The 15,077-nt window shown below is 48.2% G+C and overlaps 1 long non-coding RNA gene across 4 annotated transcripts in view; it reads left to right on the top strand.

The window, feature by feature from the left end:
* LOC139226873 (uncharacterized) overlaps window positions 1-15,077 on the top strand; it is a 284,995-nt gene that overhangs the window by 114,188 nt on the left and 155,730 nt on the right. For all 4 annotated transcript variants that reach the window (XR_011587337.1, XR_011587338.1, XR_011587335.1 and 1 more), the window contains one exon: window positions 2,681-2,774. This is a non-coding gene — a long non-coding RNA (uncharacterized lncRNA). The remainder of the gene's footprint in view (window positions 1-2,680; window positions 2,775-15,077) is intronic.

Below are 15,077 nucleotides of genomic sequence, written 5' to 3'. Positions count from 1 at the left end.
TAAGATCTTGATGAGGGTTATGGCAAATTGTATGAAGGAGGTGATGCCGCAGATAGTTTCGCCCCCATTGTCCTATGGAGTCATAGGCCGGGACATCGCTGACTCTGGTCTCAATCCGAGATGTGATAGAACACATGGAAGAGAGCAGGAGGGAAGCTTATGTGCTAAAGATGGACCAAGAGAAAGCCTTTGATTTGATAGAGTCTCTCATGAGTTTTTATGGATGGTTTTGGAAGCATTTGGTTTTGGGAAAAATTTCATTGAGTGGATAAGGATTTTTTATTCAAACACATTTAGCTGTGTTAAATGTAATGTTTTTTTATCCAAGTATTTTCCAATACAGAGATCAGTGAGACAGGGTTGTCCCCTGTCCCCATTGTTGTACACATTGGTAGCAGAACCATCAGGTTACATGATGCGAAAGGAACAAGGCACAGTCGGGAGTACGGTTCCCAGTTCCGGGCAGGTGTTGGTGATACACCAATATGCAGATGACACGACCTTAACGTTGAGAGATGGGAGTAGTGGAGAAGTATTGTAAAGCTTCCGGAGCCAGAGTAAATGATACTAAGTCCCAATGCCTGTTTGTGGGAAGGATTAGGGGCCAGTGGTTGGAGGAAAGCCCTTTTAAAGTGGTGGAGGTTTTAGAAGTTCTGGAGGTGCATATGGGGTACAAGAAGGATAGGGATGAAGTGGATCAACTAAATTGGGAACCGAAGGTTATGAAAATTAAAAAGATTTTGAGAAGATGGGAAAGAAGGTGGCTGAAAGTGCAAGGAAGAGCGACAGTAATGTCAGCTCTCCTGCTTTCTGAACCATGGTACTTACTGACGGTGGAGGATATTCCTGAGTGAGCGGGAAAGTCTATCCGAGAGGCCTGTGTGAAGTTTTTATGGGAAGGGAAACCAACCTTGGTTGCTTACAATACCATCATTGGACAGTGAAATCAGGGAGGACTCAATTTCCCAGATATTGATTTGAAGAAAAAATCCTTTAGAATTAAATGGGTGAAGAGATTTCTTCAGAAGTCAAATACAAGTTTTTGGAAGAGCTGTTTCCAGCATTTTTTTTTAATTAAGTGGGATAGGAGGACAGAGAATATTTTATATAGAATACAACAATATGTTTTTGAAATCAATTAAACCTCTCCTAGGTTTTATAAGGGGGTTGTAGACACCTGGGCCCAATTTTTCAAAAGTGTGCAGTTTATGCCCAGAGGTGCTGAGGAATTTTTCGAACAGCCCTTATTTTTGAACAGGTGGATTGACATTGAAGGAGAGGTATTATTTAATCAAGCTTTTATAAAAGCTGGTATTATAATGTGAAAGATGTATTATATGAGGTAATTCCAGGTTGGTTGCCGGAAGTGATCGTGAGGGATATGGTTTGGGAGGAGGATCAGGAGGTAGAGGAAAAAGCAATTAAGATTTTTTTATGAGAAGATTGTGAGGGCAATGCCACAGGATTGGATGGAAGAAATAAATATGCAAATCTCCGGAGATTTAAGACACCTGCTGGTCAGGAGTTTTGGCAGAATATATACCTACAGCTGGACTTCAACAGGATTTGGAAGGGAGTGTGGGCGAATTTTAAATGTCCAGAGTGGATTGAACTGGATTTCAAATTGGCTCATAACTGGATTTTTACCATGATAGTCTTATGTAAGATTGGGCGAGTAGAGGTGACAACTTGCCCAGTGTGTGGGACACGGGGTGAGACTCTGTCCCATTTGCTGGTGTTATGTCTGCAATTAAAGGATTTTAGGTACTATGTTTGACAGTTGGGTGAGATTTTCTTGCTGGGTGAGGACCAAAGAGCAAGAATGGGAATCCCGTGGGACTCAATTTTGAGATGGGGATTGCAGGAGAGTCTGCCCGAGTCTAGCGGAGCGGCAATTAATTTAATGTTCAGTTTGGCGAGATTTGTGATTGTGCAAAGAAGGGATGCTCTATTCTTTTAAGGGGAGGAGAATAAACCTAAAAGAGTATTTTAAATATAAACTAAAAGTTCATTATAAGGCTCTGTGGATGTTTTAATCAGAAAATAATTTAAAGATAGCATTTTATAATCAATTTGTAAAGTACAATAGATTATATGTTACAGGAAACAAATTAAACTTCAGGTTTGAATGTGTTGGAGGAATGGCTGTGCAGAGGGAAGGAATGGATTTGTAGGATACAATGGAATGATCACCATGTTGTAAATGTTCTTAATGTTCAATAAATACACATTTTTTTTAAAGTGGGTAGCATACTTACATGGGAATCTGAAGGTTGTGGGTTCAAGTCCCACTCCAGGGACTTGAGCACATAAATCTAGCCTGACACACTGAGGGAGTGCTGCACTGTCTGAGGTGCCGTCTTTCGGATGAGACGTTAAACCAAGGCGCCATCCGCTCTCTCAGGTGGACATAAAAGATCCCATGGTACTATTTCAAAGAAGAGCAGGGGATTTATCCCCGGTGTCCTGGCCAATATTTATCCCTCAATGTAACAAAAACAGATTATTTGGTCATTATGACATCGTTGTTTATGGGAGCTTGCTGTGCACAAATTGGCTGCTGAGATTCCCACATTACAACAATGACTGTACTCCAAAAGTACTTCATTGGCTGTAAAGCGCTTTGAGATGTCCGGTGGTCACGAAGGGCGTTATATAAATGCAAGTCTTTCTTTAACAGAGTGCATGAACAATATTTTCCACTAAAAGGAAAGGACAAACTAAACACGACTGAGACTCCATGGATGAATAAAGCCATAAGGGAACAATTGAAGGTAAGGAAAGAGGCATACATTAAAGTAATTGGTAGGAGGTTTAGAGGAGAAATATTTTCACCCAGAGGATAGTGGGGGTCTGGAACTCACTGCCTGAAAGGGTGGTAGAGGCAGAAACTCTCACCACATTTAAAAAGTACTTCGATGTGCACCTGAAGTGCGGTAACCTACAGGGCTACGGACCAAGAGCTGGAAAGTGGGATTAGGCTGGGTAGCTCTTTGTTGGCCGGCAAGGAGACGATGGGCCGAAATGGCCTCCTTCCGTGCTGTATATTTTTATGATTGTATGATTAAGATGATTAAGTACATAGACAGCAGGGGAGTGCATGATAAGGGAAAATACGAAAAGATTAGGAGAGAAGTGAAAAAAACAATTAGAATAGCAAAGAGGAACTATGAAATTAAATTATCAAGGAACAGAAAACAAAACAGTAAAATATTTTACAGACACATCAATAAAAAAAGGAAGTGTTGGCATTGGAATAGGGCCATGAAGGGATAGACAGGAGAATACCACAGGTAACGATAGAGAGACGGCAGAAATATTTTGCTTCAGTATTTACCAGGGAGACAGAACAGGTGGACATGGCATTGGATGATGAGATTAGTAATGAGATAGGTGCATTTAAAATAAAAAGAGGGGATATATTAAATAAACTAATCAAACACAAAGAGGATAAAACCCCTGGTCCGGATGGATTGCATCCACGCATTTTAAAAGAATCTAGGGAAGAGATAGCACAGGCATTACCACACATATTTGATAATTTGTTAGAAAAAGGTGTAGTGCCAGAGGACTGGTGGATAGCTAATGTAATACCTAAACTTAAGAACAGGGATAGAACATGTCCAGGGAATTATAGACCAGTCAGCTTAACATCGGTGATGGGAAAAATAATGGAATCCTAACTAAAAGAGAAAATAGAGGAACATCTCGAAACCAAAAATATAATAATTAATAGTCAGCATGAATTTCAAAAGGGAAAGACTTGCTTGACCAACCTCATTGAATTTTTTGAAGAGGTAACAGAGAGAGTAGACAAGGGTAATGCAGTAGATGTAATTTATCTAGATTTTGAAATGACCTTCGATAAGGTACCCCATACTAGACTGATGAACAAGGTCAGAGAATGCGGAGTCAGGGAACAAGGAGCAGAATGGATCGCTAGCTGGTTTCAAGACAGAAAGCAGAGAGTCGGGTAAAGGGCAGCTATCCACAGGGGCAGAAGGTGGGTAGTGGTGTTCCACAAGGATCAGTGCTGGGACCACTTCTGTTCACAAGTTATAATAACGATTTAGACTTTGGCATCAGAAGCACAATTTCTAAATTTGGAGATGACACCAAATTGGGGGATAGTCAATATTGAGGGGGACTGCAACAAATTACAGGAGCACATTAATAAACTTGCAGAATGGGCATATAATTGGCAAATGAAGTTCAACACAGATAATTGTGAGGAATTATATTTTGGTAGGATGAATAGGGAGGTCACTTATTACTTGGAGGATGTGAGTCTGGGTGGGGTAGAGGAACAAAGGGATCTCGGTGTATTAATACACAAATCACTAAAAAAAAAATCAAACCAAGCACTAGGGTTTACTTCTCGAGGTGTAGAATTGAAAAGTAGGGAAGTTATACTAAACCTGTATCGAACCTTGGTTAGACCACACAGAGTACCGTGCACATTTCTGGTCGCCATATTATAAAAAGGATATAGAGGCACTGGAGAGGGATTTACAAGGATGATTCCAGAAATGCGAGGGTATACCTATCAGGAAAGGATGAACAGGCTGGGTCTCTTCTTTTGAAAAAAGAAGGCTGAGGGGTGACCTATTAGAGGTCTTTAAAATTATGAAAGAATTTGATAGAATGGATACAGAGAGAATGTTTCCACTTGTGGGGAAGAGCATAACTAGAGGCCATCGATATAAGATAGTCACCGAGAAATCCAATGGGGAATTCAGGAGAAACTTCTTTACCCAGAGAGTGGTGAGAATGTGGAACTCGCTGCCACAGGGAGGGGTTGAGGCGAATAGTATCGATGCATTTAAGGGGAGGCTGGACAAACATATAAGGGAGAAAGGAATAGAGGGTTATGCTGATAGATTTAGATGAGGAAAGACGGGAGGAGGCTCGAGTGAAGTATAAAATGGACTGGTTCGGCCAAATGGCCTGTTTCTGTGTCATATATTCTATGTAACCTATGTAATCCTATATAGTCTGGAGTCTGAGTGTGGTTAACCTCAGCAGAAGCAGTAGCAGAGGTTGGAAACACTGCATCAGACTCAGCGCCCTGGGTTAGGGAGGGGTTAATCACTATCCAGTGACATCTATTTCAAAAAGAGAATAGTGCGATGCATGTCTGAGTGTGTATACTCCAGTAAGAGTCAGTGTATGTGGGACTGTACCCCAGTGAGAGTCAGTGTGTGTGGGACCCATACCCCAGTGAGAATCAGTGTGTGTGGGACTGTACCCCAGTGAGAGTCAGTGTGTGTGGAACTGTACCCCAGTGAGAGTCAGTGTGTGTGGGACTGTACCCCAGTGAGAGTCAGTGTGTGTGGGACTGTACCCCAGTGAGTGTCAGTGTATGTGGGACCCATATCCCAGTGAGAGTCAGTGTGTGTGGGACTGTACCCCAGTGAGAGTCAGTGTGTGGGGGACCCGTACCCCAGTGAGAGTCAGTGTGTGTGGGACTGTACCCCAGTGAGAGTCAGTGTGTGTGGGACTGTACCCCAGTGAGAGTCAGTGTGTGTGGGACCCATACCCCAGTGAGAATCAGTGTGTGTGGGACTGTACCCCAGTGAGAGTCAGTGTGTGTGGAACTGTACCCCAGTGAGAGTCAGTGTGTGTGGGACTGTACCCCAGTGAGAGTCAGTGTGTGTGGGACTGTACCCCAGTGAGTGTCAGTGTATGTGGGACCCATACCCCAGTGAGAGTCAGTGTGTGTGGGACTGTACCCCAGTGAGAGTCAGTGTGTGGGGGACCCGTACCCCAGTGAGAGTCAGTGTGTGTGGGACTGTACCCCAGTGAGAGTCAGTGTGTGTGGGACTGTACCCCAGTGAGAGTCAGTGTGTGTGGTACCCGTACCCCAGTGAGAGTCAGTGTGTGTGGGACTGTACCCCAGTGAGAGTCAGTGTGTGTGGGACTGTACCCCAGTGAGAGTCAGTGTGTGTGGGACTGTACCCCAGTGAGAATCAGTGTGTGTGGGACTGTACCCCAGTGAGAGTCAGTGTGTGTGGGACTGTACCCCAGTGAGAGTCAGTGTGTGTGGGACTGTACCCCAGTGAGAGTCAGTGTGTGTGGGACTGTACCCCAGTGAGAGTCAGTGTGTGTGGGACTGTACCCCAGTGAGAGTCAGTGTGTGTGGGACCCGTAGAAACATAGAAACATAGAAATTAGGTGCAGGAATCGGCCATTCGGCCCTTCGAGCCTGCACCGTCATTCAATAAGATCATGGCTGATCATTCAACCTCAGTACACCTTTCCTGCTTTCTCTCCATACCCCTTGATCCCTTTGGCCGTAAGGGCCATATCGAACTATCTATTGAATATATCTCTAACGAACTGGCCTCAACAACTTTCTGCGGTCGAGAATTCCACAGGTTAACCACTCTCTGAGTGAAGAAGTTTCTCCTCATCTCGGTCCGAAATGGCTTACCTCTTATTCTTAGACTGTGACCCCTGGTTCTGGAACTCCCCAGCAATGAGAACATTCTTTCTGCCTCCAACCTGTCCAATCTCGTCAGAATTTTATATGTTTCTATGAGATCCCCTCTCATTCTTCTAAACTCCAGTGGATACAAGCCCAGTAGATCCAGTTGCTCCTCATATGTCAGTCCTGCCATCCTGGGAATCAATTTGGTGAACCTTCGCTGTACTCCCTCAATAGCAAGAACGTCCTTCCTCAGATTAGGAGACCAAAACTAAACACAATATTCCAGGTGTGGACTCACCAATGCCCTATACAACTGCAGTAAGACCTCCCTGCTCCTATACTCAAATGCTCTAGCTCTGAAGGCCAACATACCATTTGACTTCTTCATTGCCTGCTGTACCTGCATGCCAACCTTCAATGACTGGTGTACCAAGACACCCAGGTCTCGTTGCACCTCCCCTTTTCCTAATCTGTCACCATTCAGATAATATTCTGTTTATGCCACCAAAGTGGACAACCTCACATTTATCTACATTATACGACATCAGCCATGCATTTGCCCACTCACTTAACCTGTCCAAGTCACCCTGCAGCCTCTTAGCATCCTCCTCACAGCTCACACCGCCACCCAGCTTAGTGTCATCTGCAAACTTGTACCCCAGTGAGAGTCAATGTGTGTGGGACCCGTACCCCAGTGAGAGTCAGTGTGTGTGGAACTGTACCCCAGTGAGTGTCAGTGTGTGTGGAACTGTACCCCAATGAGTGTCTCCAGGGAACAAAGAAATGGCAGACCAATTGAACAAGTACTTTGGTCCTGTCTTCACAAAGGAAGACACAAATAACCTTCTGGATGTACCAGGGGACCAAAGGTCTAGTGAGGAGGAGGAACTGAAGGATATCCTTATTAGGCGGGAAATTGTGTTAGGGAAAGTGACGGGATTGAAGGCCGATAAATTCCGAGGGCCTGATAGTTTACATCCCAGAGTACTTAAGGAAGTGGCCCGAGAAATAGTGGATGCATTGGTGATAATTTTCCAACAGTCTATCAACTCTGGATCAGTTCCTATGGACTGGAGGGTAGCTAATGTAACATCACTTTTTTAAAAAGGAGGGAGAGAGAAAGCGGGTAATTATAGACCAGTTAGCCTGACATCAGTAGTGGGGAAAATGTTGTCATCAATTATTAAGGATGAAATAGCAGCGCATTTGGAAAGCAGTGATATGATTGGTCCAAGTCAGCATGGATTTATGAAGAGGAAATCATGCTTGACAAATCTTCTGGAATTTTTTGAGGATGTAACGAGTAGAATGGACAAGGGAGAACCAGTGGATGTGGTGTATTTGGACATTCAAAAGGTTTTTGACAAGGTCCCACACAAGAGATTGGTGTGCAAAATCAAAGCACATGGTATTGGGGGTAATGTCCTGACATGGATAGAGAACTGGTTGGCAGACAGGAAGCAGAGAGTCGGGATAAACGGGTCCTTTTCAGAATGGCAGGCAGTGACTAGTGGAGTGCCGCAGGGCTCAGTGCTGGGACCCCAGCTCTTTACAATATATATTAATGATTTAGATGATGGAATTGAGTGTAATATCTCCAAGCTTGCAGATGACACTAAACTGGGTGGCAGTGTGAGCTGTGAGGAGGACGCTAAGAGGCTGCAGGTGACTTGGACTGGTTAGGCGAGTGGGCAAATGCATGGCAGATGCAGTATAATGTGGATAAATGTGAGGTTATCCACTTTGGGAGCAAAAACACGAAGGCAGAATATTATGTGAATGGCGGCAGATTAGGAAAAGGGGAGGTGCAACGAGACCTGGGTGTCATGGTTCATCAGTCATTGAAGGTTGGCATGCAGGTACAGCAGCCGATGAAGAAGTCAAATGGTTTGTTGGCCTTCATAGCTAGGGGATTTGAGTATAGTAGCAGGGACGTCTTACTACAGTTGTACAGGGCCTTGGTGAGGCCCCACCTGGAATATTGTGCTCAGTTTTGGTCTCCAAATCTGAGGAAGGACGTTCTTGCTATTGAGGGAGTGCAGCGAAGGTTTACCAGACTGATTCCAGGGATGGCTGGACTGACATATGAGGAGAGACTAGATCAACTGGGCTTTATACACTGGAGTTTAGAAGGATGAGAGGGGATCTCATAGAAACATATAAGATTCTGATTGGACTGGACAGGTTAGATGCGGGAAGACTGTTTCCGATGTTTGGGAAGTCCAGAACCAGGGGACATATTCTTAGGATAAGGGGTAGGCCATTTAGGACTGAGATGAGGAGAAACTTCTTCACTCAGAGTGTTGTTAACCTGTGGAATTCTCTACCGCAGAGAGTTGTTGATGCCAGTACATTGGATATATTCAAGAGGGAGTTAGATGTGGCCCTTACGGCTAAAGGGATCAAGGGATATGGAGAGAAAGCAGGAAAGGTGTACTGAAGGAATGATCAGCCATGATTTTATTGAATGGCGGTGCAGACTCGAAGGGCCGGATGGCCTACTCCTGCATCTATTTTCTATGTTTCTATGTCAGTGTGTGTGGAACTGTACCCAGTGAGAGTCAGTGTGCGTGGAACCCATATTTCAGTGAGAGTGGGTGTGTGTGGGACTGTACCCCTGTGAGAGTCAGTGTGTGTGGGACTATACCCCTGTGAGAGTAAGTGTGTGTGGAACTGTACCCCAGTGAGATTCAGTCTGTGGGACCCGTACCCCAGTGAGAGTCAGTGTGTGTGGGACTGTACCCCACTGAGAGTCAGTGCGTATGGGACCCGTACCCCAGTGAGAGTCAGTGTGTGTGGAACTGTATCCTAGTGAGAGTCAGTGTGTGTGTAACTGTACCCCAATGAGAGTCAGTGTGTGTGGGACCAGTACCCCAGTGAGAGACAGTGTGTGTGGGACTGTACCCCAGTGAGAGTCAGTGTATGTGGAACTGTACCCCAGTACGAGTCAGTGTGTGTGGAACCCGTACCCCATTGAGAGTCAGTGTGTGTGGGACTGTACCGCAGTGACATTCAGTCTGTGGGACCCATACCCCAGTGAGAGTCAGTCTGTGTGGGACTGTACCCCAGTGAGTGTCAGTGTATGTGGAACTGTACCCCAGTGAGAGTCAGTGTGTGTGGAACCCGTACCCCAGTGAGGGTCAGTGTGTTTGGGACTGTACCGCAGTGAGATTCAGTCTGTGGGACCCGTACCCCAGTGAGAGTCAGTGTGTGTGGGACCCGTACCCCAGTGAGAGTCAGTATTTGTGGGACCTTACTCCAGTGAGAGTCAGTGCATGTGTAACTGTACCCCAGTGAGTGTCAGTGAATGTGGAACTGTACCCCAGTGAGAGTCAGTGTGTGTGGGACCCGTACCCCATTGAGAGTCAGTGTGTTAGGGACTGTACCCCAGTGAGAGTCAGTGCGTATGGGACCTGTACACCAGTGAGAGTCAGTGTGTGTGGAACTGTATCCTAGTGAGAGTCAGTGTGTGGGGGACCCGTACCCCAGTGAGAGTCACTGTGTGTGGGACCAGTACCCCAATGAGAGTCAGTGTGTGTGTAAGTGTACCCCAATGAGAGTCAGTGTGTGCTTAACTGTACCCCAATGAGAGTCAGTGTGTGTGGGACCAGTACCCCAGTGAGAGTCAGTCTGTGTGGGACAGTACCCCAGTGAGAGTCAGTGAGTGTGGAACCCGTACCCCAGTGAGATTCAGTGTGTTTGGGACTGTACCGCAGTGAGATTCAGTGTATGTGGGACTGTACCCCAGTGAGAGTCAGTGTGTGTGGGACCCGTACCCCAGTGAGAGTCAGTGTGTGTGGGACTGTACCCCAGTGAGAGTCAGTGTATGTGGGACTGTACCCCAGTGAGAGTCAGTGTGTGTGGGACCCGTACCCCAGTGAGAGTCAGTGTGGGTGGGACTATACCCCAATGAGAGTCAATGCATGTGGGACTGTATCCCAGTGAGAGTCAGTGTGTGTGGGACCCATACCCCAGTGAGAGTCAGTGTGTGTGGGACCTTACTCCAGTGAGAGTCAATGTGAGCGGAACTGGACCCCAGTGAGAGTCAGTGTGTGTGGAACTGTACCCCAGTGAGAGTCAGTGTGTGTGGAACTGTACCCCAGTGAGAGTCAGTGTGTGTGGGACTGTACCCCAGTGAGTGTCAGTGTGTGTGGGACTGTACCCCAGTGAGTTTCAGTGTGTCTGGGACTGTACCGCAGTGAGATTCAGTCTGTGGGACCCGTACACGTTAGAGTCAGTCTGTGTGGGACTGTACCCCAGTGAGAGTCAGTGTGTGTGGAACCCTACCCCAGTGAGAGTTGGTGCGTGTGGGACCCGTAACCCAGTGAGAGTCAGTGTGTGTGGGACTGGACCCCAGTGAGAGTCAGTGTGTGTGGGACTGTACCCCAGAGAGAGTCAGTGTGTGTGGGGCTGTACCCCAGTGAGAGTCAGTGTGTGTGGGACCCGTACCCCATTGAGAGTCAGTGTGTTTGGGACTGTACCCCAGTGAGAATCAGTACGTGGGGAACCCGTACCCCAGTGAGAGTCAGTGTGTGTGGGACCCATACCCCAGTGTGAGTCAGTGTGTGTGGAACTGTACCCCCGTGAGAGTCAGTGTGTGTGGAACTGTACCCCAGTGAAAGTCAGTGTGTGTGGGACCCATATCCCAGTGACAGTCAGTGTGTGTGGAACTATGCACCAGTGAGAGTCAGTGTGTGTGGGACCCATACCCCAGTGTGAGTCAGTGTGTGTGGAACTGTACCCCAGTGAGAGTCAGTGTGTGTGGGACTGTACCCCAGTGAGAGTCAGTGTGTGTGGGACTGTACCCCAGTGAGAGTCAGTGTGTGTGGGACTGTACCCCAGTGAGAGTCAGTGTGTGTGGGACTGTACCCCAGTGAGAGTCAATGTGTGTGGGACTGTACCCAAGTGAGAGTCAGTGTGTGGGGGACTCGTACCCCAGTGAGAGTCAGTGTGTGTGGGACTGTACCCCAGTGAGAGTCAGTGTGTGTGGGACTGTACCCCAGTGAGAGTCAGTGTGTGTGGGACTGTACCCCAGTGAGAGTCAGTGTGTGGAACTGTACCCCAGTGAGAGTCAGTGTGTGTGGGACTGTACCCCAGTGAGAATCAGTGCGTGGGGAACCCGTACCCCAGTGAGAGTCAGTGTGTATGGGACCCATACCCCAGTGTGAGTCAGTGTGTGTGGAACTGTACCCCAGTGAGAGTCAGTGTGTGTGGAACTGTACCCCAGTGAAAGTCAGTGTGTGTGGGACCCATATCCCAGTGAGAGTCAGTGTGTGTGGAACTATGCACCAGTGAGAGTCAGTGTGTGTGGGACCCATACCCCAGTGTGAGTCAGTGTGTGTGGAACTGTACCCCAGTGAGAGTCAGTGTGTGTGGGACTGTACCCCAGTGAGAGTCAGTGTGTGTGGGACCCATACCCCAGTGAGAGTCAGTGTGTGTGGGACTGTACCCCAGTGAGAGTCAGTGTGTGTGGGACCCGTACCCCAGTGAGAGTAAGTGTGTGTGGGACTGTACCCCAGTGAGAGTCAGTGTGTGTGGGACTGTACCCCAGTGAGAGTCAGTGTGTGTGGGACTGTACCCCAGTGAGAGTCAGTGTGTGTGGGACCCATACCCCAGTGAGCGTCAGTGTGTGTGGAACTGTACCCCAGTGAGAGTCAGTGTGTGTGGAACCCATACCCCAGTGAGAGTCAGTGTGTGTGGGACTGTACCCCAGTGAGAGTCAGTGTGTGTGGGACCCGTACCCCAGTGAGCGTCAGTGTGTGTGGAACTGTACCCCAGTGAGAGTCAGTGTGTGTGGGACCCATACCCCAGTGTGAGTCAGTGTGTGTGGAACTGTACCCCCGTGAGAGTCAGTGTGTGTGGAACTGTACCCCAGTGAAAGTCAGTGTGTGTGGGACCCATATCCCAGTGAGAGTCAGTGTGTGTGGAACTATGCACCAGTGAGAGTCAGTGTGTGTGGGACCCATACCCCAGTGTGAGTCAGTGTGTGTGGAACTGTACCCCAGTGAGAGTCAGTGTGTGTGGGACTGTACCCCAGTGAGAGTCAGTGTGTGTGGGACTGTACCCCAGTGAGAGTCAGTGTGTGTGGGACTGTACCCAAGTGAGAGTCAGTGTGTGGGGGACTCGTACCCCAGTGAGAGTCAGTGTGTGTGGGACTGTACCCCAGTGAGAGTCAGTGTGTGTGGGACTGTACCCCAGTGAGAGTCAGTGTGTGTGGGACTGTACCCCAGTGAGAGTCAGTGTGTGGGACCTGTACCCCAGTGAGAGTCAGTGTGTGTGGGACCCATACCCCAGTGAGAGTCAGTGTGTGGAACTGTACCCCAGTGAGAGTCAGTGTGTGTGGGACTGTACCCCAGTGAGAATCAGTGCGTGGGGAACCCGTACCCCAGTGAGAGTCAGTGTGTATGGGACCCATACCCCAGTGTGAGTCAGTGTGTGTGGAACTGTACCCCAGTGAGAGTCAGTGTGTGTGGAACTGTACCCCAGTGAAAGTCAGTGTGTGTGGGACCCATATCCCAGTGAGAGTCAGTGTGTGTGGAACTATGCACCAGTGAGAGTCAGTGTGTGTGGGACCCATACCCCAGTGTGAGTCAGTGTGTGTGGAACTGTACCCCAGTGAGAGTCAGTGTGTGTGGGACTGTACCCCAGTGAGAGTCAGTGTGTGTGGGACCCATACCCCAGTGAGAGTCAGTGTGTGTGGGACTGTACCCCAGTGAGAGTCAGTGTGTGTGGGACCCGTACCCCAGTGAGAGTCAGTGTGTGTGGGACTGTACCCCAGTGAGAGTCAGTGTGTGTGGGACTGTACCCCAGTGAGAGTCAGTGTGTGTGGGACTGTACCCCAGTGAGAGTCAGTGTGTGTGGGACCCATACCCCAGTGAGCGTCAGTGTGTGTGGAACTGTACCCCAGTGAGAGTCAGTGTGTGTGGAACCCATACCCCAGTGAGAGTCAGTGTGTGTGGGACTGTACCCCAGTGAGAGTCAGTGTGTGTGGGACCCGTACCCCAGTGAGCGTCAGTGTGTGTGGAACTGTACCCCAGTGAGAGTCAGTGTGTGTGGGACTCATACCCCAGTGAGTGTCAGTGTATGTGGAACTGTACCCCAGTGAGAGTCAGTGTGTGTGGGACTGTACCGCAGTGAGAGTCAGTGTGTGTGGGACCCGTACCCCAGTGAGAGTCAGTGTGTGTGGGACTGTACCCCAGTGAGAGTCAGTGTGTGGGACCTGTACCCCAGTGAGAGTCAGTGTATGTGGGACCCATACCCCAGTGAGAGTCAGTGTGTGGAACTGTACCCCAGTGAGAGTCAGGGTGTGTGGAACCGTACTCCAGTGAGTGTGGGACTGTACCCCAGTGAGAGTCAGTGTGTGTGGGACTGTACCCCAGTGAGAGTCAGTGTGTGTGGGACTGTACCCCAGTGAGAGTCAGTGTGTGTGGGACCCGTACCCCAGTGAGAGTCAGTGTGTGTGGGACTGTACCCCAGTGAGAGTCAGTGTGTGTGGGACTGTACCCCAGTGAGAGTCAGTGTGTGTGGAACTGTACCCCAGTGAGAGTCAGTGTGTGTGGGACCCATACCCCAGTGAGAGTTAGTGTGTGTGGGACTGTACCCCAGTGAGAGTCAGTGTGTGTGGGACCCGTACCCCAGTGAGAGTCAGTGTGTGTGGAACTGTACCCCAGTGAGAGTCAGTGTGTGTGGGACTCATACCCCAGTGAGAGTCAGTGTGTGTGGGACTGTACCCCAGTGAGAGTCAGTGTGTGTGGGACCCGTAGAAACATAGAAACATAGAAATTAGTTGCAGGAATCGGCCATTCGGCCCTTCGAGCCTGCACCGCCATTCAATAAGATCATGGCTGATCATTCAACCTCAGTACACCTTTCCTACTTTCTCTCCATACCCCTTGATCCCTTTGGCCGTAAGGGCCATATCTAACTACCTTTTGAATATATCTCTAACGAACTGGCCTCAACAACTTTCTGTGGTAGAGAATTCCACAGGTTAACCACTCACTGAGTGAAGAAGTTTCTCCTCATCTCGGTCCGAAATGGCTTAACTCTTATTCTTAGACTGTGACCCCTGGTTCTGGAGCTCCCCAGCAACGGGAACATTCTTTCTGCCTCTAACCTGTCCAATCCCGTCAGAATTTTATATGTTTCTATGAGATCCCCTCTCATTCTTCTCAACTCCAGTGGATACAAGCCCAGTCGATCCATTCGCTCCTCATATGTCAGTCCTGCCATCCGGGGAATCAATCTGGTGAACCTTCGCTGTACTCCCTCAATAGCAAGAACGTCCTTCCTCAGATTAGGAGACCGAAACTGAACACAATATTCCAGGTGCGGCCTCACCAAGGCCCTATACAACTGCAGTAAGACCTCCCTGCTCCTATACTCAAATGCTCTAGCTATGAAGGCCAACATACAATTTGCCTTCTTCAATGCCTGCTGTACCTGCATGCCAACCTTCAATGACTGGTGTACCATGACACTCAGGTCTCGTTGCACCTCCCCTTTTCCTACTCTGTCACCATTCAGATAATATTCTGTCTTCCTGTTTATGTCACCAAAGTAGACAACCTCACATTTATCTACATTATACTGCATCAGCCATGCATTTGCCCACTCACCTAACCTGTCCAAGTCACCCTGCAGCCTC

The sequence above is a fragment of the Pristiophorus japonicus genome, chromosome 16 (genome assembly GCF_044704955.1).
Source record: "Pristiophorus japonicus isolate sPriJap1 chromosome 16, sPriJap1.hap1, whole genome shotgun sequence".
NCBI lineage: Eukaryota > Metazoa > Chordata > Chondrichthyes > Pristiophoridae > Pristiophorus > Pristiophorus japonicus.
Note: the sequence above shows the minus strand (reverse complement) of the source record. Positions and strands in the feature narration are given on the sequence as shown.